Here is a 23656-nt window from a genome sequence, read left to right as displayed (position 1 = left end):
CACACAGGCAGACACAGCGACACTGAAACACACACAGAGAGACACACAGACACACACTGACACACAGAGAACTCACAGAGAAATACACACAAGGTAGCCAAACAGAGAGACACACAGTCACAAGGACACACAGAGACTCGCACAGACATGCACACAGACACACACAGACTCAGTCTCACAACCTGACCTGGACAAGGTGCTTCCTTCCCCATCACCCACATCCTCCCAGCTGAACTGCTCAGTCCACAAGTGCACACACCCAGGGGCATTCCTGGCTCCCTGGATCACTGGCACAACCCCTCTGCCCACCCAACAGCCCTGCCTGCATCCTGCACCCTCTGCCCAGCCCCACGGCTGCCCTGCTCTCTGCCTGGCCCAGCCTGCTGCTCCCAGCACCCGGAGGCAGTGCTCACACACTCCACTCCCCCCCCATGGCACCCCACACTCCCCAGACACACTCCCTCCTGCCCAGCACGGCCACACGGGCTCTGACCTGTGCTCCTACTCCAGCTGCCAGCACAGCCCCTCCCTCACCCCACTCACGCCTCTTCCCAGGAGCTGCTTCCTGGCACACTCAGGGGGAAAATCCACCTTGTCCCTGCCCACAGCTGTGCCTGGGGCATCCTGGTGGTCCTTCAGGAGAGACTGGAGACTTTCGCCGTCAATTCTGAGAGGTGCCCTCGGTCATCTGCTGTTCATTAGCACAGAGGATCTCCTCAGCTAAGTGCCCATTGGTGGCTGTCTCATTCACAGCCAGCACAGACCCATTGAGCTTAAAATCTCTGGTGACAGGACGGAAAGTGCCTGTAAACCTTCAACTGGGCACCTGCCTAGAAACAAATGGGTTTTTTCCCACTGTCACCCCACTCTGACAATTGTCCCAGTTTCAGTTCGCTTGCATACTGGACAGATTTATTTCTTTCAAATACAGTAATTTCACGAATACAAGCTGCACCAATTTGACTAAGATTTTTTCCTAAACCGGAAATGCGGCTAATACTCAGGAGCGGCTAATATGTGAATAATTTTCTGACATTTACAACCTCAGAAGTGCCAGCCAGAGTGCCGACCCGAGCAGCTGCAAAGTCGGCATTTTGCGATTGTTACAAATCGCTACTCTGTTGCACCGCGGGTGGAGCCTGGCTGCCTACAGGCAGCACGGGGGGTGGGGAGAGAGGAGGGAGAGCTCCCTACCACAGCCCGGGGGAGAGACGGGGGGGCCCCGCGCCGCCACTGCTGCGGCCCGGGGAGGAGAGGGGGGGACCCGGGCTGCCCCTGCCGCGGCTCTGGGAGGCGGCGGGGGGCTCCGTCCCTGCCTGCCACCACAGGGCAGCGCCGGGCCGTGGTGATTGAGCCCGGTGGCAGCGGGGGCTGGCCCCCAGTGGCCCCGCCGAGCGGCAGCGCCGGGCTGGGCTACCTGGCCCCGTCGGCAGCCCCTAGCGGGCCGAGCCTGCACAGCCCGAGCCGAGCCAGTAAACCCCCCGCCCTGCCACCGTTCTGTTACTATTTGGCAACTTTGTTGCACGCGGGTCCTCGCTGCGAACGAAAGAGCGGCTTATACTCAGGTGCGGGTTATTTATGGACAAAAAACGAAATATTTACCAACACCCAGAGATGCGGCTTATACTCAGTGCGGCTTGTATTCGTGAATTTACTGTAATCCTTCTGAGCATTCAGCCTCTGTCCCACAAGGCCACAACACTCTCACCAGCACAGCTATTGATCCCAGGGGCTTGGACTCACCTAGAGATATGAGGGCTCCTGAACCCTTCCAGGGCCTTCAGGGGCAGCTTTCCCTCAGGAATCCCTGCAGATTTGGGCAATCTGAGCAAGGGCTGTGTGCTCTGATTGCCCTCACCCACCTCACAGCAGATGATCCCGTTCTCCCAGCCTTGGCTTCCAGCAGACACCGGCAGCCCAGGGTCCCAGCTCAGGGGACACAGCACAGCAGCAGGGGCAGGCCTGGGGCACACGGCAGGCTGTGGAGAAGAAGATGGGAACCACTGGAGAGCTCAGGAGGAAGAGCAGCAGGAAGGAAAGGCCCAAAATCCTAAAGGAGAAGAGCAGCCAGTCAGGAGAAGGCAACCCATGAGCACGGCAGATTCATTGCAGGCAGCACTGGAGGCCAACCCTTCTCCTCCCCTGGGGACAGCAGAACAGGAAAAGCAGAAGGGCATTTGTCTTGGGTTGTAACACAAGATGTGACCAAAAGTATCTGTTCTATCACCATCTGTTGAAACCAAGTCAGGCAGTGATCCTCATCTCCGTGGAAGGTATTCTACTAATGGGCCATCCATTCAAACCAGGTGGGGCATTGTTCTTTATCTTTTTTACAACCCATCCTTCCTCCAGAAAATTATCTTCTGCTAATAGCCCACTAAGTCCCCCTGTATGACTAATTAAAGTACTTCATCCCACTGAGAAATGCTCCAGCCAGGAAAAAAAGCCAAGCCTTTCCTACCAAGAAAAAACCTGAAATTTTGAGATACCAAAGTACCCTTTTTCCACTAGATTTTCAAAGGAAAACCGAATTTCTCCACATCATCACTAGACCTTCAGAGAGAAACTACACCTTTCTGCAAGACCACTGCTTCAACTGAACCACATCTGTCACTGCAAAAAAACTGTAGTCACCATTTAATGAAACTGCTACCAACATCCTGACTAACAAGCTGTCAGGTTGTATTCTGACTGTGTCAGTGTTTGAAGTTTGTTCTTTATAGTGTGTCAGGTTGTATTCTGACTTTGTCTGTGTTTAGGGTTTGTTCTTTGTCGTACAGTATTTCTATTTGAATTTTCTTAGTAAAGAACTTTTATTCCAAATTCCCGTATCTTTGCGTAAGAGCCCCTTATTTTCAAAATTATACTAATTTGGAAGGAAAGAGTTTACATTCTCCATTTCAAAAAGAGGCTTTTGCCTTTCTTAGCAGACACCTGTCCTCCAAATGAAGTTAGATTTTGGCACCCAACATGGGGCACGAAGGCATCAAGAGATAAAAAGAATAACAGTTCTTGAGTAACTAATTTTTTTTGTGTGCTGATACAGAAACCTCATTGGGTGGCAATATGTGGTCTAGCTTACCCTGGTTTGTTTGGCACGTGGTTGTGGCTGTATTTCTCCCATTTGCAGGCCCTTATCTAAACATGGGCCATATAACAAAGGCTACTGTGACTGTTGTCCAGTTTGCTTTATAAGTTAATAAGGTGAGTAATTCATGGATTTTTAACTTCTTTTGGAAGGTGGGTACATGGATTCAGGGCTATCACACACTAACTGTATGTTTTTGGGGTTACTTTAATAATGGTACCTACTGTGAGGGAATGACACCAAGGAAAATTTTCTCCCAACCCTTTACCCAGATTTTTAGGTCTACCCCACCAGTTTTTGAAGGGTTCAAATCTCCTCTAAATGTTAATGATATCATACAGTAGCTGGTGTTACTGATAGGCTTGTTCTATTTAACATTCAGGGATAAGGGGATATTGGCATGGATAACCAATCTAATACCTACCCAAGGAAATAGGCATGCTGCCACAGAGCCTGACCCTGCCCCAGAAACTAGGGATGCTGCCCCAGAGCCTGACCTTGCCCCACAGCCCCCTTCAAAAAAGAACCACCTGGAGTTGGTGTGGGTTCTAGTAAAAGAGATGTGTGAGATGAGCCAGATACTGAAGGAGTACCTTTCCCCAGCTGGTGAGAAACCCTCCCCCTGCCCAAAAAAGAAAGAATCCAATGATGCTGCAGTGAATCCAACAAATGGTGCATCTGTCCAGGTTCCAACAAAACCACAGGGACACTCACAGTCAGCAATAATTGCCCCTGTGGAAACTAGAAAGTCTAAAACAAAAACAAAGCACCTAGACAATAAAGGCCCTTAAAACCAGCTGGGGAACCAGAGGTTGAGATCATCACCGAGTCCCTGTCATATGAAAGTCTCCGTAATCTGCAAAAAGACATTGTACGACGGGGCCATGAGGCTTTAACAACTTGGTGACTTCGAGTCTGGCACCTTATGAGTACAGGTGTGCAACTGGATGGTACTGAAGCAAAGAATTTGGAACCTTTGACCCAGGACTCACGTGTAGATCAGGTATTCGTAAAAGAGACAGGCCCACTTTCCCTCCGGGAGCAGCTTTTAATGAGTGTAAGAGAGAGGTTTGTCAACAAAGAAAGAATGCAGAAGGACCACCATAGAATGCGCTAAACGACCCTTGAAAAAGAGATCCAACAGCTGAGGGAAGTGGCAGTATTGGAGGTACTCTTTGGGAGGGACAGACAGCATGACAATGACCCTGACAAGGTTAGGGGCTCAGGGCAAATGTTGTAGAATCTGGCAAACCTGGAGCCATCTCAATACACTACCTTCATTGCAACGATTAATGCCAATAACAACCGGAAAACAGTGGGCTCTGTTGCTAACAAGCTCAGGAGTTTCAAGGGTATGATCAATGGCCCAGTGCAGGCTCATGTCTCTGCTACAGTTAAGCAACTCCAAGAAGAGTTTAAGGAAGAGATGACAAAGATAAGGGAAGAGGTGAAAAAGATCAATGCAGCACCAGTGCAAGTCACAGACCCCAAAGTTTTAGCCCAACGCTCCCCAGCTAGGGAGAGAGGGTACACCGCACGAGCTGACCTGTAGTTCTTTTTGCATGACATGAGGAAGACATCAAAAAAAAAAAAAATGAAATGGAAAATCCACTTCTGTCCTGGCAGCATGGGTGCGTCAACTCAGAGAGGGAATTATTAACCAAGAAAGTTCTACTAAAGTGAAGGTAGCCTCAACCTCCCACGACCAAGGTGCAGGGTATTACAGAAGGCAGGATAATCTGTCAGACCCACTTGAAGGAACCTCTACTATGTATGCCCAGGAAGGAAATAATAACCAGGGCTAGAGGGGCCCTGCCTCTAGCCAGGGAGAGGCATGGGATAACAGGGTCTATTAAATGGTGTAGATCCAATAACTTGGCACATCAGAGCCAAAAAACCATAGGGCATTAGTTAATACTGGCTCACAGTGTACCCTGATACCATCAGGACATGTGGGGGAAGAACCTGTTTCCATTGTTGGAGTGACAGGAAAATCGCAGGAATTGACTTTCCTGGAAGCTGAAGTGAGCCTGACTGAGAAAGAGTGGCAGAAACATCCTGTTATAACTAGGTCAAAAACTCCATCTATTCTAGGCATAGACTTCCTCCGGAGCGGGTATTACAAAGACCCAAAGGGATACAGGAGGGCTTTTGGAATAGCTACTGTACCAATAGAAGGCTTTAAGCAGTTGAACACCTTGCGTGGACTGTCAGAAAACCCATCTGCAGTGGGACTCCTGAAGGTGGAAGAGCAACAAGTGCCAATTGCCACCTCAACAGTACACCACCAGCAGTACTAGACGAATCAAGATGCCGTGATCCCCATCCACAAGATGATCCGTGAGCTGGAGAGCCAAGGGGTGGTCAGCAAAACCCACTCACCCTTCAACAGCGCCATCTGGCCTGTGCCCACGTCTGATGGAGAATGGAGATTGACTGTGGACTATCGTGCACTGAACGAAGTGACTCCACCGCTGAGCGCTGCCGTGCCGGACATGCTGGAGCTGCAGTATGAGCTGGAGTCCAAGGCAGCAAGGTGGTATGCCACCATTGACATTGCCAACGCCTTTTTCTCCATTCCTCTGGCAGCAGAGTGCAGGCCTCAGTTTGCTTTCACCTGGAGGGGTGTGCAGTACACCTGGAATCGTCTGCCCCAGGGGTGGAAACACAGCCCCACCATCTGTCATGGACTGATCCAGGCTGCACTGGAAAAGGGTGAGGCTGCAGAGCACCTGCAATACATCGATGACATCATTGTGTGAGGGAACACGGCAGTGGAGGTATTTGAGAAAGGAGAGAAGATCATCCAGATTCTTCTGAGAGCCAGCTTTGCCCTTAAAAAGACCGAAGTCAAAGGACCTGCCCGAGAGATCCATTTCCTTGGAGTAAAATGGCAAGATGGACGGTGCCAGATCCCCACTGAGGTCATCAATAAGATCACCGCGATGCCCCACCAACCAGCAAGAAGGAAACACAAGCTTTCCTAGGTGCCATAGGCTTTTGGAGAATGCACATTCCCGAGTACAGTCAGATTGTGAGCCCTCTCTACCTGGTCACCCGTAAGAAGAACGATTTCCACTGGGGTGCTGAGCAGTAGCAAGCCTTCGCCCAGATCAAGCAGGAGATCGCTCATGTGGTAGCCCTTGGCCCAGTCAGGACAGGACCAGAGGTGAAGAATGTGCTTTACACTGCAGCCGGGAACCATGGCTTGTCCTGGAGCCTTTGGCAGAAGGTGCCTCGAGAGACTCGAAGGCAACCTCTAAAATTCTGGAGCTGAAGTTACAGAACTCCAAAGCCAACCACACTCCAACAGAGAAGGAGATCTTGGCTGCCTATGAGGAAGTCCAAGCTGCTTCAGAAGTGATTTGCATGGAAGCACAACTCCTCCTGGCACTCCGACTACCAGTGCTGTGGTGGATGTTCAAAGGAAAAGTTCCCTCAACCCACCACGCCACTGATGCCACATAGAGCAAATGGATTGCCCTCATCATGCAATGTGCCTGCATTGAAAACCCAAATTGCCCTGAAATTTTGGAGATAATTATGAACTAGCCAAATAGTGAAAATTTTGGTCTTGCTGACAAAGTGGAGCAGGAACAAATGACCCAGGCTGAAGAAGCCCAACCATACAACCAACTGCCGGCAAATAAAACACACTACGCTCTTTTCACCAACAGTTTCTGCTGCATCATGGGGATGAAGCGAAAGTAGAAAGCAGCTATATAAAGCCCCACACGACAGGTTGCCCCAGCTACTGAAAAAGAAAGTAGATCAAGTCAACTTGTTGAACTCAAAGCTGACCTTAAACATTGCTGAGAAAGAGAAGTAGCCAAAGCTCTACCTTTATACTGACTCGTGGATAGTAGCCAATGCTCTGTAAAGTTAGCTGAAAAAGTTAAAAAAGGCAAACTGGGATGTAGAAGAAAACCAATCTGTGCTGCTGATGAGTAAAAAACCATTGCCACCCAGGTAAAGAAGCTACCTGTGAAAGTTCGTCATGTGAATGCCCATGTCCCAAAAAGTCAAGCTAATGAGAAGCACCGACACAATAAGCAAGTAAACCAAACCTCAAAAATAAAGGTGTCAAACATAGACTTAAATTAGCAACAAAAAGGAGAGTTGTTCCTGGCTGGATGGGCCCACGATGCCTCAGGTCATCTGGGCAAAAACACCCGTATAAGTGAGCATGAGACCAAGGGGTGGATCTAACCATGGACAGTATTTCTCAAGTTATCTATGACTGTGATACGTGTGCTGCCATCAAGCAAACCAAGCAGGTGAAGCCCCTCTGGTATGGTGGGTGTTGGTCCAAATATAAGTACGGGGAGGCCTGGCAGATTGACTACATCACACTGCCTCAGACCCGCCAAGGCAAGCGCTACGTGCTGACCATGGTGGAAGCCACCACCAAACAGTTGAAAATCTACCCAATGCCTCACACCACTCCCCAGAACACCATCCTGAGCCTAGAAAAACAAGTCTTTCAGAAGCATAGTACCCCTGAGAGAATTGAGTCAAACAATAAAACTCATTTCAAGAATGGCCTTATCAACACCTGAGCCAGAAAACATAGCATTGAAAAAATATATCATATCCCTTACCATGCACCAGCTGCCGGAGAAGTTGAACAGTGCAACAAGCTACTTAAAACCATGCTGAAAGCACTTAGCAGAAGAACCTTCAAGAACTAAGAAACAAACTTAGCAAAAGCCACCTGAATGGTCAACACCTGAAGGTCCATCAGTCAAGTTGGTCCTGCCCAGTCTGAACCCGTGGACACTGTAAACGGATATAAAATCCCTGTGGTACACATGAAAGGTATTTTTGAAAAGACTGTTTAAATTGGTCCCCCCTTGAGCAAGACAAACCCATCCATGGGATTGACCTCGCTCAAAAACCTGGTTACACTTAGTGAGTAATGCAAAAAGATAAAGAAACCCATTGCGTACAACAGAGAAACCCAATCTTAAGTGAGAACTGTGTGTAAGGTGTCATTATGCAGATAGTAATAGAATAAGGGGTGGATGATGTCTGGGGTTGTAATACAAGATGTGACCAAAAGTATCTGTTCTATCACCATCTGTTGAAACCAAGTCAGGCAGTGATCCTCATCTCCGTGGAAGGTATTCTGCTAATGGGCCATCCATTCAAACCAGACGGGGCATTGTTCTTTATCTTTTTCACAACCCATCCTTCCTCCAGAAAATTATCTTCTGCTAATAGCCCACTAAGTCCCCCTGTATGACTAATTAAAGTACTTCATCCCACTGAGAAATGCTCCAGCCAGGAAAAAAAGCCAAGCCTTTCCTACCAAGAAAAAACCTGAAATTTTGAGATACCAAAGTACCCTTTTTCCACTAGATTTTCAAAGGAAAACCGAATTTCTCCACATCATCACTAGACCTTCAGAGAGAAACTACACCTTTCTGCAAGACCACTGCTTCAACTGAACCACATCTGTCACTGCAAAAAAACTGTAGCCACCATTTAATGAAACTGCTACCAACATCCTGACTAACAAGCTGTCAGGTTGTATTCTGACTGTGTCAGTGTTTAGGGTTTGTTCTTTATAGTGTGTCAGGTTGTATTCTGACTTTGTCTGTGTTTAGGGTTTGTTCTTTGTAGTACTGTATTTCTATTTTAATTTTCTTAGCAAAGAACTGTTATTCCAAATTCCCGTATCTTTACATAAGAGCCCCTTATTTTCAAAATTATACTAATTTGGAAGGAAAGAGTTTACATTCTCCATTTCAAAAAGAGGCTTTTGCCTTTCTTAGCAGACACCTGTCCTCCAAACCAAGACAGCAGCAGAGGAGAGCTGGGCGTGCTGGCAGAGCACAGCAGGGACTTTGGGCACCAAGTGCCCTCGCTGGGCACATGTCCAGCTGCTCCCTGGCCAGCAGAGCCCCAGTGTGGGACAGCTGCTCAGGAAGGGAACTGCTGCCTCAGGGTCACTGCTGCACCTTGTCCACTTGAGCCACTTGTCCCAGCCCTGTCCCCTCCCAAATTCTCTCCCACTGCAGCACTGCCAGCGCTGCTTCAGTCTCAGGAGCCAGAGGCTGCCCTGGACAACATGAACTCCAGCCCAGCCACAGCCTGAACCTGCCCCCAGGCACCCTTGGCAGTCCCTGCACGGCTTCCCATTGCTGCAGGAACGGGGAAAAAGCCCCAGCGACCGTGTCAGTGCCCGCAGAGAGGCACTAAGCACATTCAGGGCACAACTCGGCATCCAGTTCAGCCTTGGAAGCAAAGGAGGGAAGCAGCAAGGCTGGCAGCAGGAGCTGCCATGGCAATGCCTGCAGCCCGTTTGATGGGAAGAGCCCCCCGAGAGTGTTTTCCCCAGCCCTGCCCCCGGGAAAGGGGCTCTGGGAACACGGACACCTTTGTGGGGCTGTCCCCAGGGAGCAGAGCGCTCCGGGTGGTGCCGCTCCCACGGGGAGAGAGGAGAATGCCACCCTCCGTGCATGGCGAGGAGAAGGAAGAAGTGACTCTGGGCTGGGGCCAGAGCACCATGTGCCGTGCGTGCCCCTGATGGGCACGGAGCTGCCCTGCTCCCGAAGGAGCGGCTCGGGGGCCAGGAGCCCCCCCGGCATCAGTGCCATGGCTCTGCCCTGCGGGGAGCGCAGCCATCCGGCCCCAGCTCTGAGCCCGGCCCCCTCCCAGCTCAGCCCCCGCAGCGCACACGGCTCCCCCGAGCTCCCCCAAAGCGGCTGCCAGCAAAGGCGGCTTCCTGCAGCCCTGGCTCGGAGCAGACAGCGCCCGCCCGCTGCCCTCAGAGCCCTCTGCTCCTGCCCTGCCATCTCCGCAGCCGTGGCAAACACACGCAACAGGAGGCAGGAGAGCAACAAGATCCCGCTCCCTGCTGCTCCCGGCTCCCAGCGCACAGCTCATCCCCAGGGCCCGACCTTCTCCCGCCGTGTCCCGCAGCTCCTGGCACGGGACAAGTCCAGCACAGCCCCTCTTTATGCAGCCCTGGCTTTCCGGTGGGTGCGGCTACACCTGTTCAGGGGCATCGAGGTAATTCCAGAGAATCAGGCGGTTTACTGCAGCACAATGTGAAAGCGGAACAACAATTTTCATGTCAGATTATCAAATTATGGTCCAATTTCCACACCAACTCTGATTTGGTTGGCTGAGAGTCAGCAATTGACTTTTGTCTGACCTTAATTACTGTGCCGATTGCTGGTTATAATATTGTAAACTGTGATATTTGGTTATGCATACGTGTAAAAAAAGCATTAGAGGGACTTTTGACATGGGCCTGGAGAGCCATGACAAGGGGGAATGGTTTCCCACTGCCTTCTGGCAGGGATAGATGAGATATTGGGAAGGAATTGTTTCCTGGGAGATTTGTGAGAATGGAATTCCCAGAGCAGCAGTGGCTGCCCCATTCCAGGACAGGGACACCTTCCACTGTCCCAGGCTGCTCCAAGCACCGTCCAACCTGGCCTTCCTTGGACACCTCTGCAGCAGAGAAAGCAAAGCAGGAACAGTGCCTGGCTGCAGCTTTCTTGGCAGGGGACATCCCACACCTGACAGGAACAGAGCTCTGGGCTTTGGCAGAGGACATTCAACACCCAACCAGAGCAGGGTCCTGGATTGCTTTTCCCTTGGAATGTGGGCACACAAATCCTGCTCCATGGCCTCCAAACAAGCACTGCAATTTGGATATGGAGAGCTCCAACCTGCCAGGAGCAGCCACCCCCTGGCCCAGGCTGACAAGTGCCAAGGGCTGGAGCAGACCCAGCTGGCATTTGTGCGGCCTCAGGGGAAGCCTCAGCCCCTGCCAGGCAGGGCTGGGACACATCAGCTGCAGAGCAGGGATTTGGTCCCTCCCTGCCCAGGTTAGCTTAGCCTGCCTCCAGAGGGATATTTCCTGCAGCCAAAGAATTCCCTGCTGCAGGAGTGTTACAGGCACAGAATCCCAGCATCCCTGAGGTTGGAAAAGCCCTCCCAGCCCATGGAGCCCAAGCTGTGCCTGATCCCCTCCTTCTTCCCAGCCCAGAGCTCTGAGTGCCACATCCAGCCCTTCCTTGGACACCTGCAGGGATGGGCACTGCAAACCTGCCTGGGCAGCCCCTGCCAAGGCCTGAGCACCCTTTCCATGCAGAAATTCCTGCTGCTGTCCAAGCTGAGCCTGCCCTGGCCCAGCCTGAGCCCATTTCCCCTTGTCCTATCCCTGTTCCCTGGCAGCAGAGCCCGACCCCCCCTGGCTGTCCCCTCCTGGCAGGGAGTTGTGCAGAGCCACAAGGTCCCCCCTGAGGCTCCTTTTGTCCAGGCTGAGCCCCTTTCCCAGCTCCCTCAGCCTCTCCTGGGGCTCCAGCCCCTTACCCAGCTCCGTTCCTTTCCCTGGACACGCTCCAGCCCCTCCAGGGCTCTCCTGGCAGGAGGGGCCCAGAGCTGCCCCCAGCCCTGGAGGTGCCCCAGCAGTGCCAGCACAGGGGACAGGCCCTGCCCTGGCCCTGCTGCCACCCCAGAGCTGGCACAGCCCAGGGGCCACTGGCCTCTTGCTCACCTGGGCACACCTGGGCTCCTGTGGCATTAACTGGGGTCATGGTTGGAGACAAGGACAGGACCCTCTGTGATCTGTGTGACAAAATCCTCTTTATTCTTCTGAACTCTTCTTAAATAGAGGGTTGAAATTTCCCAGCTCATGAGGACAGGTGTCTTTTAAGAAAGACAGGAACCTCTCTTTGAAATGGAGAATGCAAACCCCCTCCCTCCAAATGATTATAATTTTGAAATTAAGGGGCTCTCAGGCAAAGATATGGGAATTAGGAATAACAGTTCTTTACTAGGGAAATTAAAATAGAAATACCGTACTACAAGGAACAAACTCCAAACCCTGACAAAGTCAGAGTACAACCTGACACCCTGTCAGTCAGGGTGTTGGCAGCAGTCTGATTAAATGATGGATACAGTCGTCTTGCAGTGACAGATGTGGTTCAGTTGAAGCAGTGGTCCTGTAGAAGGTGCAGTTTCCCTCTGAAGGTCCAGTGATGATGTGGAAAAGTTCGGTTTTCCTCTGGAGTTCAGTGGAAAAAGGGCTACCATGGTATCCCCGAATTTCAGTTTTTATCTAGGTAGGAAAGGCTTGACTCTCCCTCCTGGCTGGAGCAACTTCCAAAGGGATGAAGTAAGTTTATGACATACAGTGGGACTCAGTGGGCCATTAGCAGAATATAACTGCCTGGAGGAAGGATGGGTTGTGAAAAGATAAAGAACACTGCCCTACCTGGTTTCAATGTATGGCCCATTAGCAGAATATCTCCAAGGGAGATCAGGATCACTGCCCCCAGCCTCAACAGATGGTGATAGAACAGATACCTTTTATCACACCCTGTATTGTAACCCAAGATAACAGGAGAACTGGCAATGAGCAGAGCTGGAGTCACTCGCCGCTGAGGGCCGTGCCTGTGGCCCTGGGGACATCCCCTGCTGGACGCCTGTGCAGGAAGGTGGCGGCAGCCCGGCAAGAACAGCAGCAGACCCCTGGATCGTGGCACAGAGCCCCAGTGTGGGACAGCTGCTCAGGAAGGGAACTGCTGCCTCAGGGTCACTGCTGCAGCTTGTCCACTTGAGCCACTTGTCCCAGCCCTGTCCCCTCCCAAATTCTCTCCCACTGCAGCACTGCCAGCGCTGCTTCAGTCTCAGGAGCCAGAGGCTGCCCTGGACAACATGAACTCCAGCCCAGCCACAGCCTGAACCTGCCCCCAGGCACCCTTGGCAGTCCCTGCACGGCTCCCCATTGCTGCAGGAACAGGGAAAAAGCCCCAGCGACCGTGTCAGTGCCCGCAGAGAGGCACTAAGCACATTCAGGGCTTAACTCGATGTCCTGGTTTGCGAGATAGGCATTTGCCAGGAAAGGCAGGAGCTCCTCCCTGAGATGGAGAGTGCAGACCCCCCTCCCCCACCCCCCTCAAATTATTCTAATTTTGCAATCAAGGTCTCTGTCCTTGGGGACAGGTACTCCCAAGGAAAAGACAGGAACTCCTCCTAAAATGCAGAGTGAAAATCCCCTCACTCTAGTTTACTCTATTTTGGAAATTAAGGGGCTCTCAGGCAAAGCTGTGGGTTTAGGAATAGCAGTTCTTTACTGATATATCTTCAAAACAAACAAGAACAACATCAACTATGAAAATCAGCAACAAAACAGAACAAAAACTCAGTCCCAGTCCCCTTTCCTGTCGCAGACACTTTTGTCCTCCGCACAGTCCCAGTGGAGAGCAGGGCAGGCACCTTGCAGCCGCAGCAGCAGCAGGCGAAAGCAGGGAGGTGGAGGCAGCAGTGGCAGGGGCGTATCCCAGGTGGGAGAAGGGTGAAGGAAGACTCCGCTCTCTGGGTTCTGGTTCTCAGCGGTGGTCTCAGAGGCAGGAGGCTGTAGCAGTGCAGGACACAGGGCAAATCCGACCTCAGAGAAACCTCTTGCCTCAGCATTCGGACTGGCGAGTTGATGCGCAGAAAAGCACTCTATAACTCACAGAAATAAGTTATAAGAGTAGGTATGTATTTATTCAGACCTGGGTGCATGGGGGATAACTCCTCCAAAAGCATGCACACCTTTGGTGACCTGTGCCTTGCCTTTTATTCTCTACAAACTAGGAATATACAATTCACCTAACATATATTCATTGCCTATCCCCGCTTCATATGGAAATTAGTTTCACGCCTCTTTGTGACTGCGCATTGTTCCTTTTTGGGTCGCTCTGGTGGTCTTGGGGGTCTTCAGATGAAGTAAGTAGTCTTACTCTCAGTTTGAACTTTTCACCTTGTATTTTTGCGCATGCTCTCTTCTTAGTCCTTTGGTCATTTTCCGGACTTCAGCATCAGTTTTCTCTTCCCAGGGACCCCCTCATCCTGTGGGTCTTTGTTCTTCTATTTTAATCTGCTAACTTTATCCTGCAGCTTGGCTGCTCTTCCTGTTTTGCAAGCACCATAAATTATAGCTGACACTATAGTTTTGTCAGTCCCCTTTTCAATCACAAACTTTCTAAATATTTGATTTTTAATTCTGAATTTCTTTATTCCAGCGTGTCCCGAGGACGAAAAAAAACATCCAGCCACTCAGACCTCCCAAACTCTGCCGGCGATTGAGGGAGGGAGACAGCCCCCACCCATCCCTTTGTCTAGAGCAATCAAAAGCTGAGGGAGCTGCCCGGCCGACTTCATTAGCATGATATTGGGAAAAAATTCTCCACAGAGGAGGAAGAGTAAAACCCCCTCAACAGTCTCTCAGACAGAGATATCAGGGTAGGAATAACAGTTCATTACTGATATTATATATATGTGAAACAAGGCAAACAAAACAACAACAGCTATGTAAGGTGTTACATAGTGATTTGTGTCATTATGAAAATACAGCATGGGATCAATATAAACAAGAATACTAAATCCAAAGTAAAGCATGGACATGAGACACAGGAAAATCTAATGATTTCATTATACTTGTTTAAATCACATTGCTGTAAGTTGTTCCTTTTTTGGTTTTATGTACAGTAATTTCACAATCATAGGCCGCACCATTTTGACTAAAATTTTGGTCCCAACCTGGAAGTGTGGCTTACACTCCGGAGCAGCCAATATATGAACAAAGTTCAGAAATTTCCCAACCCGGCAGAGTGAGCCGCGGCCGATCTGAGCTCGCTAATTGAGCACCTGCCAGTAAAACCCAGGATCACGCGATTCTTACAAATTGGTTACTCTGTTGCGTGGCGGCAGGTGTTGGGCTCCTGCTGGCACCGCGGGGCAGCGCCGGGACCAGTCCGGGGGCGGCAGTGCAGGCTGCAGGTCGGGGCGAGTGAGCCCGGCGGCAGCAGCCCCCTGCCCACGCGGCTGAGTGGCTGTTTAAAAGCAACACAGATCCATTGGAAATGCTTGCAAAATGACCACGCTTTTGTTTGTATCTTTTTATGCTTTTAGATAAACTTGCAGGGTACACTGCTGCAGCTATTGTCTGTATCTTTTTTCGCTTGGAAATAATGTTTCCAAGGTCAGCACCTGCCAGCAAACTCTGCGATCCCGCAATTCTGTTACTAATTGGCAAATTTGTGAAAGTTCGCTGCCTACAATAGTGCGGCTTGTAATCAGGTGCGGCTTATAATTGTGCAATTACTGTATTTTTATTATTTTGTCACTATAATTATGAATTGTATGCACTTTTATATATATAAGGAAAACACAGGCTTGTGTAGACATGAGCAGACTTGTCACTGCTGTCAGTTGCTTGTTAAGAGTTTAACCTGACAACTTGTTCAAGCCTTGTCCAGACCTGGTGGAGGCTTGTGGCCGCTGCTACTTAACTGCCGGCTAACGTGTTCGGGCTTTGTTGGATTTGTACCCCAGCACGGTAGACGTGTCACAGCCCCCCAAAAACTGCCTATGAAAGGGGCAGTGACCAGGGATAAGACAGATGTGTTGGTGGTGCGCAGACTCCCCGCATCCCCAGTGCTGCTTGCCTGTTCCTTATCAAAAAGATCCCGCTCCCTGCTGCTCCCCGCTCTTTGTCTCTTGAATCCCAGAAAGCTGGGATTTTTGAGCTTTCTGTGCTTTCTGGCTCTGACCCCCTGGAGAACACTGCTTTTGACCTGAGGCCTTGGAAAAGGCTTCCAAATTTGGGTGATGAAGTTGAAGTCACGAGTGTGTAGTTAAAATAGAAGTGTCTGATTTCACATGGTGAAGGATTTTAGAATAAAGGTTTCTATAACGTAGTAATAGGTGAGTAGTAATGGGACATGATGGAGGATTTTGGGTGTTGTCTCCTTTCTGTCTTTTTCCTTCTTCATGATTTCAGGCAGTATTTTCTGGTTGGACAGTTGGTGTTACACTGCAGGTCACGGGAGTTTGGTGATTTGGTCAAAAGCATAAACAATATAGGTGTTAATTCTCTATTGGACTGTTTAGCTTTAGGAGTCCATGTAGCTAGTTCAATTCACCTGCATTTCGCCCACTTTTAGCTGGTAGCTAGAAGTGTTGCAGAACTCTCTGTATTTTAGATAAAATTTAATAAACAACGAAACCCGGACAAGAGAAAATTCGTCTCCTTTGGGTTTTTTGATCCTGACTCTGAGTGAGGACAGAAGAAAACTGCAGACAAGCCACTAAGTGGTGCAAATACCACCTTTGCACCAGCCCACAACTCATCCCCAGGGCCCGACCTTCTCCCGCCGTGTCCTGCAGCTCCTGGCACGGGACAAGTCCTGCACAGCCCCTCTTTATGCAGCCCTGGCTCTCCCGTGATTGCAGCTTCACGTGTTCAGAGGCAGTGGGGTAATTCCAGGGTGTCAGGCGTTTTACTGCAGCAGAATGCAAAAGTGGAACCATTCTTTTGGAGTCGCATTATCAAATTATGGTCCAAATTCCACACCAGCTCTGGTTCAGGTGGCTCACAGTCAACACTTGTCTGTTGCAGACCTCTGACCCTTAACTACTGTGCTGAATGCTGGTAATAGTATTGGAAACTGTGACAGTTGGATATGCATATGTGTAAAAAACCAGAGGGGCTTGGAGGGACAGGACAAGGGTGAATGACTTCCCTCGGATAGATAGGATATTGTGAAGGGTTTGTTCCCTGGGAGATTTGTGAGAATGGAATTCCCAGAGCAGCAGTGGCTGCCCCATTCCCAGACAGGGACAACTTCCACTGTCCCAGACTGCTCCAAGCACCGTCCAACCTGGCCTTCCTTGGACACCTCTCCAGCTGAGAAAGCAAAGCAGGAACAGTGCCTGGCTGCAGTTTTCTTGGCAGGGAACATCCCCTCCTTGTCCCCAGCCCAGAGCACTGAGTGCCACATCCAGCCCTTCCTTGGACACCTGCAGGGATGGGCACTCCAAACCTGCCTGGGCAGCCCCTGCCAAGGCCTGAGCACCCTTTCCATGCAGAAATTCCTGCTGCTGTCCAAGCTGAGCCTGCTCTGCCCCAGCCTGAGCCCATTTCCCCTTGTCCTGTCCCTGTTCCCTGGCAGCAGAGCCCGACCCCCCCTGGCTGTCCCCTCCTGACAGGGAGTTGTGCAGAGCCACAAGGTCCCCCCTGAGGCTCCTTTTGTCCAGGCTGAGCCCCTTTCCCAGCTCCCTCAGCCTCTCCTGGGGCTCCAGCCCCTTGCCCACCTCCGTTCCCTTCCCTGGACACGCTCCAGCCCCTCCAGGGCTCTCCTGGCAGGAGGGGCCCAGAGCTGCCCCCAGCCCTGGAGGTGCCCCAGCAGTGCCAGCACAGGGGACAGGCCCTGCCCTGGCCCTGCTGCCACCCCAGAGCTGGCACAGCCCAGGGGCCACTGGCCTCTTGCCCACCTGGGCACACCTGGGCTCCTGTGGCATTAACTGGGGTCATGGTTGGAGACAAGGACAGGACCCTCTGTGATCCCTGTGACAAAATCCTCTTTATTCTTCTGAACCCTTCTTAAATAGAGGGTTGAAATTTCCCAGCTCATGACAGATGATTGGTTGGGAGTTCAGGCTGCTCAGCTCTCTGACCAGTGAGATGTCTGCAGTTTAGGATGGAATGTAGTTGGGTGAAATCTCTGTTTGGGTTTGAATATATTTTATCATTGTTCACCCAGGAGCGTGTTTATTGAAGCAGACTAATTGAACTAGGTGTAAGCCAGCTTGTGCTGTGACAATTCCCAATTTGCTTTTTATTAAAATGTACTGCTTTGAGAGAGACAGGTGTGTGCTAGGGAAGAGCAGGGCCTTCCCTTGAAATGGAGGAAGGGAATCCCTCTCTCTGAATTCGTATGATTTTGAAATTAACAGGTTCTTAGCCAAAAATATGGGGATAGGAATAACAGTTCTCTACTAGTATGTCTAACAAGACAAACAAAACAACAACCTCTATGGAATTAATAACAAAGGGAACAATAACCAAGTTCTAGTCCTTTTCAGCTGCAGGAACCCTTCCCTGTGGTGCAGTTACTGGTGGTGGGCAGGGGCAGGTCCTGTGCAGCTGCAGGTTGTCACGGTTTGCATAACGTGAGCAGGGGTCGTGCTGGGTGATTTGACCACTGGGTGGAAGAGAGAAACAGCAAGAGACTAAAGTTTCATTCAGTAACAAGCAGCAATGCAATTTATTAAATGCCAACAACTGAGTTTGCGATAGAGGGGAGAAGGAGAGGAAGGAAATGAAGTAAAAGGGAGGAGAGAGAAAAAGGAAGGGGGAATAGCTACCAACAGATGGGACAGCGTCCTCGGATCATCCATCAATGTCTTCCATCCATGGGGAGGAAAGGATCTGAAAAGTCTCTTCAGAAAGTAATAATTTTATAGTCTTTTTTCAAGGCAGTGGCCTCTGGCCAAAAGGTGGGGAGATTTATGGACTATTGTGTTCGAGAGCCTGTGGCTTCAAAAAATCAGGTGCAGGACAGAACATTACAACCAGTTTTCCTCTTGAGAGCAGTGCACCATGGAAGCAGCAAGCTTAGGCAAGCACACCTGCACACAGTCTCTTGGCAAGCATCCCCCTCGGCCAGACCAGCAGCTCCTGTCTGAAGTGAGTGGTGGGGTCCCAGTGTCTCAAGGTCTGTGATAATGGTCGTGAGGCAAATCAGGGAATCTTCGGAACGACCCTTACATAGGTGTGCTGGGGGTGATGGTGGTGGTGTCCCAGATGGGAAAGGGATGGAGGAGAGACTGCTCACAGCATTGCTCCCGGTGCTCCAACAGAATGCTTGGAGATAGCAAGGTGAACCGAGAAGGAGGCCAAGCAGTTCAGCACTGTGGGGTCCAACAACAGAAGGGGCAGTTCCCAGCCCTGGGATGGCAGGCAGAGGAGGGGGGAATATCAGCAGCAGCTTTCCTCCTCTGACTGCAAGAGCGAGCAAGTGAGCACCTGCCTCCCAGCCTCCTTTATCTGCCTCTAATCATCTAACCCCCCTCCCTTCTTCCCCACCCTCCAAGATACAACTCCCAAAAAAGCAGGGCGGCTCTCCCTCCCCGCATCTCAAAGTCTCAAGGACCCAGCCATCAGTGTCCCTTAGCAGGTCAATGGGGAACAACTGAACAGGCAGAGAGGAAAGGAAAAACCAACCCCTAACATAAAAACATTCAACTTGTCCTCTGCCATTGTACTTGCAAGGGCCCTTTGTAGCTGAGATGACACAGACAGTCTGAGTTTAATTTGAATGAGGCTTTTTACTTGTGGGTTTGTTGCTCCCATGTCACATCTACCAAATGTGGGCTTAATGCTCCCAGGATGCATCTTTTTGCGGGGATTTTTTCTTTTTTCTGAATGAAGCAGATGAGACTTCTGGGTTGCTTTAGAAAGTGACATTTATTTTCATCTTCTACACAGACAGAAACATTAAGTTCATCTCACAGATGTTCACAGCATGGCTCAGAAGTCACAAGATGTGAAGGGCAATAATCCCTCAGCAAAGGAACTCCCTGTGCTCCTGTGGAGGAGCAAGGCCTGAGGGCCAGAACGTTCTATAAGTCTCCACAGAAATAGAGCTCCCAAGAGAGTCCCCTTATAGTCGGTGGCAAGAAGAAAGTACCCCCCACCCTGTTCTGTTTCTTCATGTAAATAGCCTGTACCCCCTTGAGCTCTTTCCATTTTTTTAGTTTTGTGCCCTCCAGCTATTTGCCCTGTTGCTCTAGCCCTCCCCCTCACTTCCCCTTATGACCCCTGTTTCTCTCCAGTTTGCGGGAGTTCTCGCCATTGGCACCTTTCCCAGAGTGGCCTCCTATCATAAAGGCTTTGCTCTCTGTGGAACGCTGTGGGAGGCTCCTGTCCTTTATCCCCGTGTGGCCCGAAGAGTGACTTGACAGGGGTCCTGGTTTTGAGGACAGGTGTCTGCTAAGAAAGGCAGGAGCCTCTCTTTGAAATGGAGAATGTAAACCCCCTCCCTCCAAATGATTATAATTTTGAAATCAAGGGGTTCTCAGGCAAAGATATGGGAATTAGGAATAACAGTTCTTTACTAGGGAAATTAAAATAGAAATACAATACTACAAAGGAACAAACTCCAAATCTTGACAAAGTCAGAGTACAACCTGACACCCCGTCAGGCAGGGTGTTGGCAGCAGTCCCATCCCATGGTGGCTGCATCCTCCTGCAGTGACAGATGTGGCTCAGTTGGAACAGTGCTCCTGTACAACGTGCAGTTTCCCTCTGGAGGTCCAGTGACGGTGTGGAAAAGTCCAATTTTCCTCTGGAACCCTGTGGAAAAAGGGCTACCTTGGTATCCCAAATCTCAGTTTTTATCTTGGTAAGAAATGTTGGGCTCTTCCCCCCTGGCTGGAGCAACTCTCAATGGGATGCAGTAATTTTATCAGTCTGACAGTGGGACTCAATGGCCATGAGCAGAAAATGACTGGCTGGAGGAAGGATGGGTTGTGAAAAGATAAAGAACAATGCCCTACTGGTTTCAATGGATGACCCATTAGCAGAATATCTTCCATGGAGATCAGGATCACTGCCCCACCCTCAGCAGATGGTGATAGAGTAGATACCTTTTATCACATCCTGCATTGTAATCTAAGACAACAGGAGAGCTGGTAATCACCAGAGTTGAAGTCACTCGCCGCTGAGGGCCGTGCCTGTGCCCCTTGGGACATCCCCTGCTGGACGCCTCTCCAGGAAGGTGGTGGCACCCCGGGAAGAAGAGCAGCAGACCCCTGGATCGTGGCCAGCAGAGCCCCAGTGTGGGACAGCTGCTCAGGAAGGGAACTGCTGCCTCAGGGTCACTGCTGTACCTCGTCCACTTGAGCCACTTGTCCCAGCCCTGTCCCCTCCCAAATTCTCTCCCACTGCAGCACTGTCAGTGCTGGTTCAGTCTCAGGAGCCAGAGGCTGCCCTGGACAACATTAACTCCAGCCCAGCCACAGCCTGAACCTGCCCCCAGGCACCCTTGGCAGCCCCTGCACGGCTTCCCATTGCTGCAGGAACAGGGAAAAAGCCCCAGCGACCGTGTCAGTGCCCGCAGAGAGGCACTAAGCACATTCAGGGCTTAACTCGATGTCCTGGTTTGCGAGATAGGCATTTGCCAGGAAAGGCAGGAGTTCCTCCCTGAGATGGAGAGTGCAGACACCCCTCCCCCGCCCCCCTCAAATTATTCTAATTTTGGAATCAAGGTCTCTGTCCTGGGAGACAGGTACTGCCAAGGAAAAGGCAGGAACTCCTCCTAAAATGGAGAGTGAAAATCCCCTCGCTCCAATTTACTATATTTTGGAAATTAAGGGGCTCTCAGGCAAAGCTGTGGGTTTAGGAATAGCAGTTCTTTACTGATATATCTACAAAACAAACAAGAACAACACCAGCTATGAAAATCAGCAACAAAACAGAACAAAAACTCAGTCCCAGTCCCCTTTCCAGTTGCAGACACTCCTCTCCTCTGCACAGTCCCAGTGGAGAGCGGAGCAGGCCCCTCGCAGCTGCGGCAGCAGCAGGCGAAAGCAGGGAGGTGGAGGCAGCAGTGGCAGGGGCGTATCCCAGGTGGGAGAAGGGTGAAGGAAGACTCCGCTCTCTGTTTGGGTTCTTGTTCTCAGCGGTGATCTCAGAGGCAGGAGGCTGTAGCAGTGCAGGGTGCAGGGCAAATCCAACCGCTGAGAAACCTCTTGCCTCAGCGTTCGGACCAGAGAGAGTCCCAAGGATGAAAAAATGTCCAACCACTCAGACCTCCCAAACTCTGCCGGCAATTGAGGGAGGGAGACAGCCCCCACCCATCCCTTTGTCTTGAGCAATCAAAAGCTGAAGGAGCTGCCGGACCGACTTCCTTAGCATGATAATGGGAGAAAATTCTCCATAGAGGAGGAAGACTAAAACCACCTCAACAGTCTCTCAGGCAGAGATATCAGGGTAGGAATAACAGTTCTTTACTGATATTTTATATATGTAAAACAAGGCAAACAAAACAACAGCAACTTGTAAGATGTTACATAGTGATTCGTGTCATTATGAAAATACAGCATGGGATCAATATTAACAAGAATACTAAATCCAAAGTAAAGCATGGACATGAGACACAGGAAAATCTAATGATTTCATTATACATTATACTTGTTTAAATCACTTTGCTGCAAATTGTTGTTTTTTTGGTTTTATGTACAATAATTTCACAATTATAAGCCGCACCATTTTGACTAAAATTTTGGTCCGAACCTGGAAGTGCAGCTTACACTGCAGAGCAGCCAATATATGAACAAAGTTCAGAAATTTCCCAACCCGGCAGAGTGAGCCGCAGTAGATCTGAGCTCGCGAATTGAGCACTTGCGAGTAAAATCCAGGATCACGCGATTCTTACAAATTGGTTACTCTGTTGCGCGGCAGCAGGAGGCGGGCTCCCGCCGGCACCGCGGTGCAACGCCGGCACAAGACCAGGGGTGGCGGTGCAGGTGGCGGGTCAGAGTGAAGGAGCCCGGTGGCGGCAACCCCCCGCCCACGCGGCTGAGTGGTTGTTTAAAAACAACATGGATCCGTTGGAAATGCTTGCAAAATGACCACACTTTTGTTCGTATCTTTTTATGCTTTTAAATAAACTTGCAGGGTACACTGCTGCTGCTATTGTCTGTATCTTTTTTTGCTTGGAAATAATGTTTCTATGGTCAACACCTGCCAGTAAACCCCGCAATCCCGCGATTCTGTTACTAATTGGCAACTTTGTGAAAGTTTGTTGCCAACAATAATGCGGCTTATAATCAGGTACGGCTTATAATTGTGAAATTGCTGTATTTTTATTATTTTGTCACTATAATTATGAATTGTATCCACTTTTATGTATAAGGAAAATGCAGGCTTGTGTAGCCATGAGCAGACTTGTCACTGCTGTCACCTGCTTGTTAAGAGTTTAACCTGACAACATGTTCAAGCCTTGTCCAGACCTGGTGGAGGCTTGTGGCCGCTGCTACTTAACTGCTGGCTAACATGTTCAGGCTTTGTCGGATTTGTACCCCAGCACGGCAGACATGTCACAGCCCTCCATGAAAATGCCTATGAAAGGGACAGTGACCAGGGATAAGACAAATGTGTTGGTGGAGCGCAGACTCCCCGCGTCCCCAGTGCTGCTTGCCTGTTCCTTATCAACAAGATCCCGCTCGCTGCTGCTCCATGCTCTTTGTCTCTTGAATCCCAGAAAGCTGGGATTTTTGAGTTTTCTGTGCTTTCTGGCTCTGACCTCCTGGAGAACACTGCTTTTGACCTGAGGCCTTGGAAAAGGCTTCCAAATTTGGGTGATGAAGTTGAAGTCACGAGTGTGTAGTTAAAATAGAAGTGTGTGATTTCACATGATAAAGGTTTTTAAAATAAAGGTTTCTATAACGTAGTAATAGGTGAGTAGTAAGGGGACATGATGGAGGATTTTGGGTGTTCTCTCCTTTCTGTCTTCTTCCTTCTTCATGATTTCAGGTAGTATTTTCTGGTTGGACAGTTGGTGTTGCACTGCAGGTCACGGGAGTTTGGTGATTGGGTCAAAAGCATAAACAATATAGGTGTTAATTCTCTATTGGGCTGTTTAGATTTAGGAGCCCATGTAGCTAGCTCAATTCACCAGCATTTTGCCCACTTTTAGCTGGTAGCTAGAAGTGTTGCAGAACTCTCTGTATTTTAGACAAAATTTAATAAACAACCAAGCCTGAACAAGAGAA

The sequence above is a fragment of the Catharus ustulatus genome, chromosome 3 (genome assembly GCF_009819885.2).
Source record: "Catharus ustulatus isolate bCatUst1 chromosome 3, bCatUst1.pri.v2, whole genome shotgun sequence".
NCBI classification, from domain to species: Eukaryota; Metazoa; Chordata; class Aves; order Passeriformes; family Turdidae; genus Catharus; species Catharus ustulatus.
Note: the sequence above shows the minus strand (reverse complement) of the source record.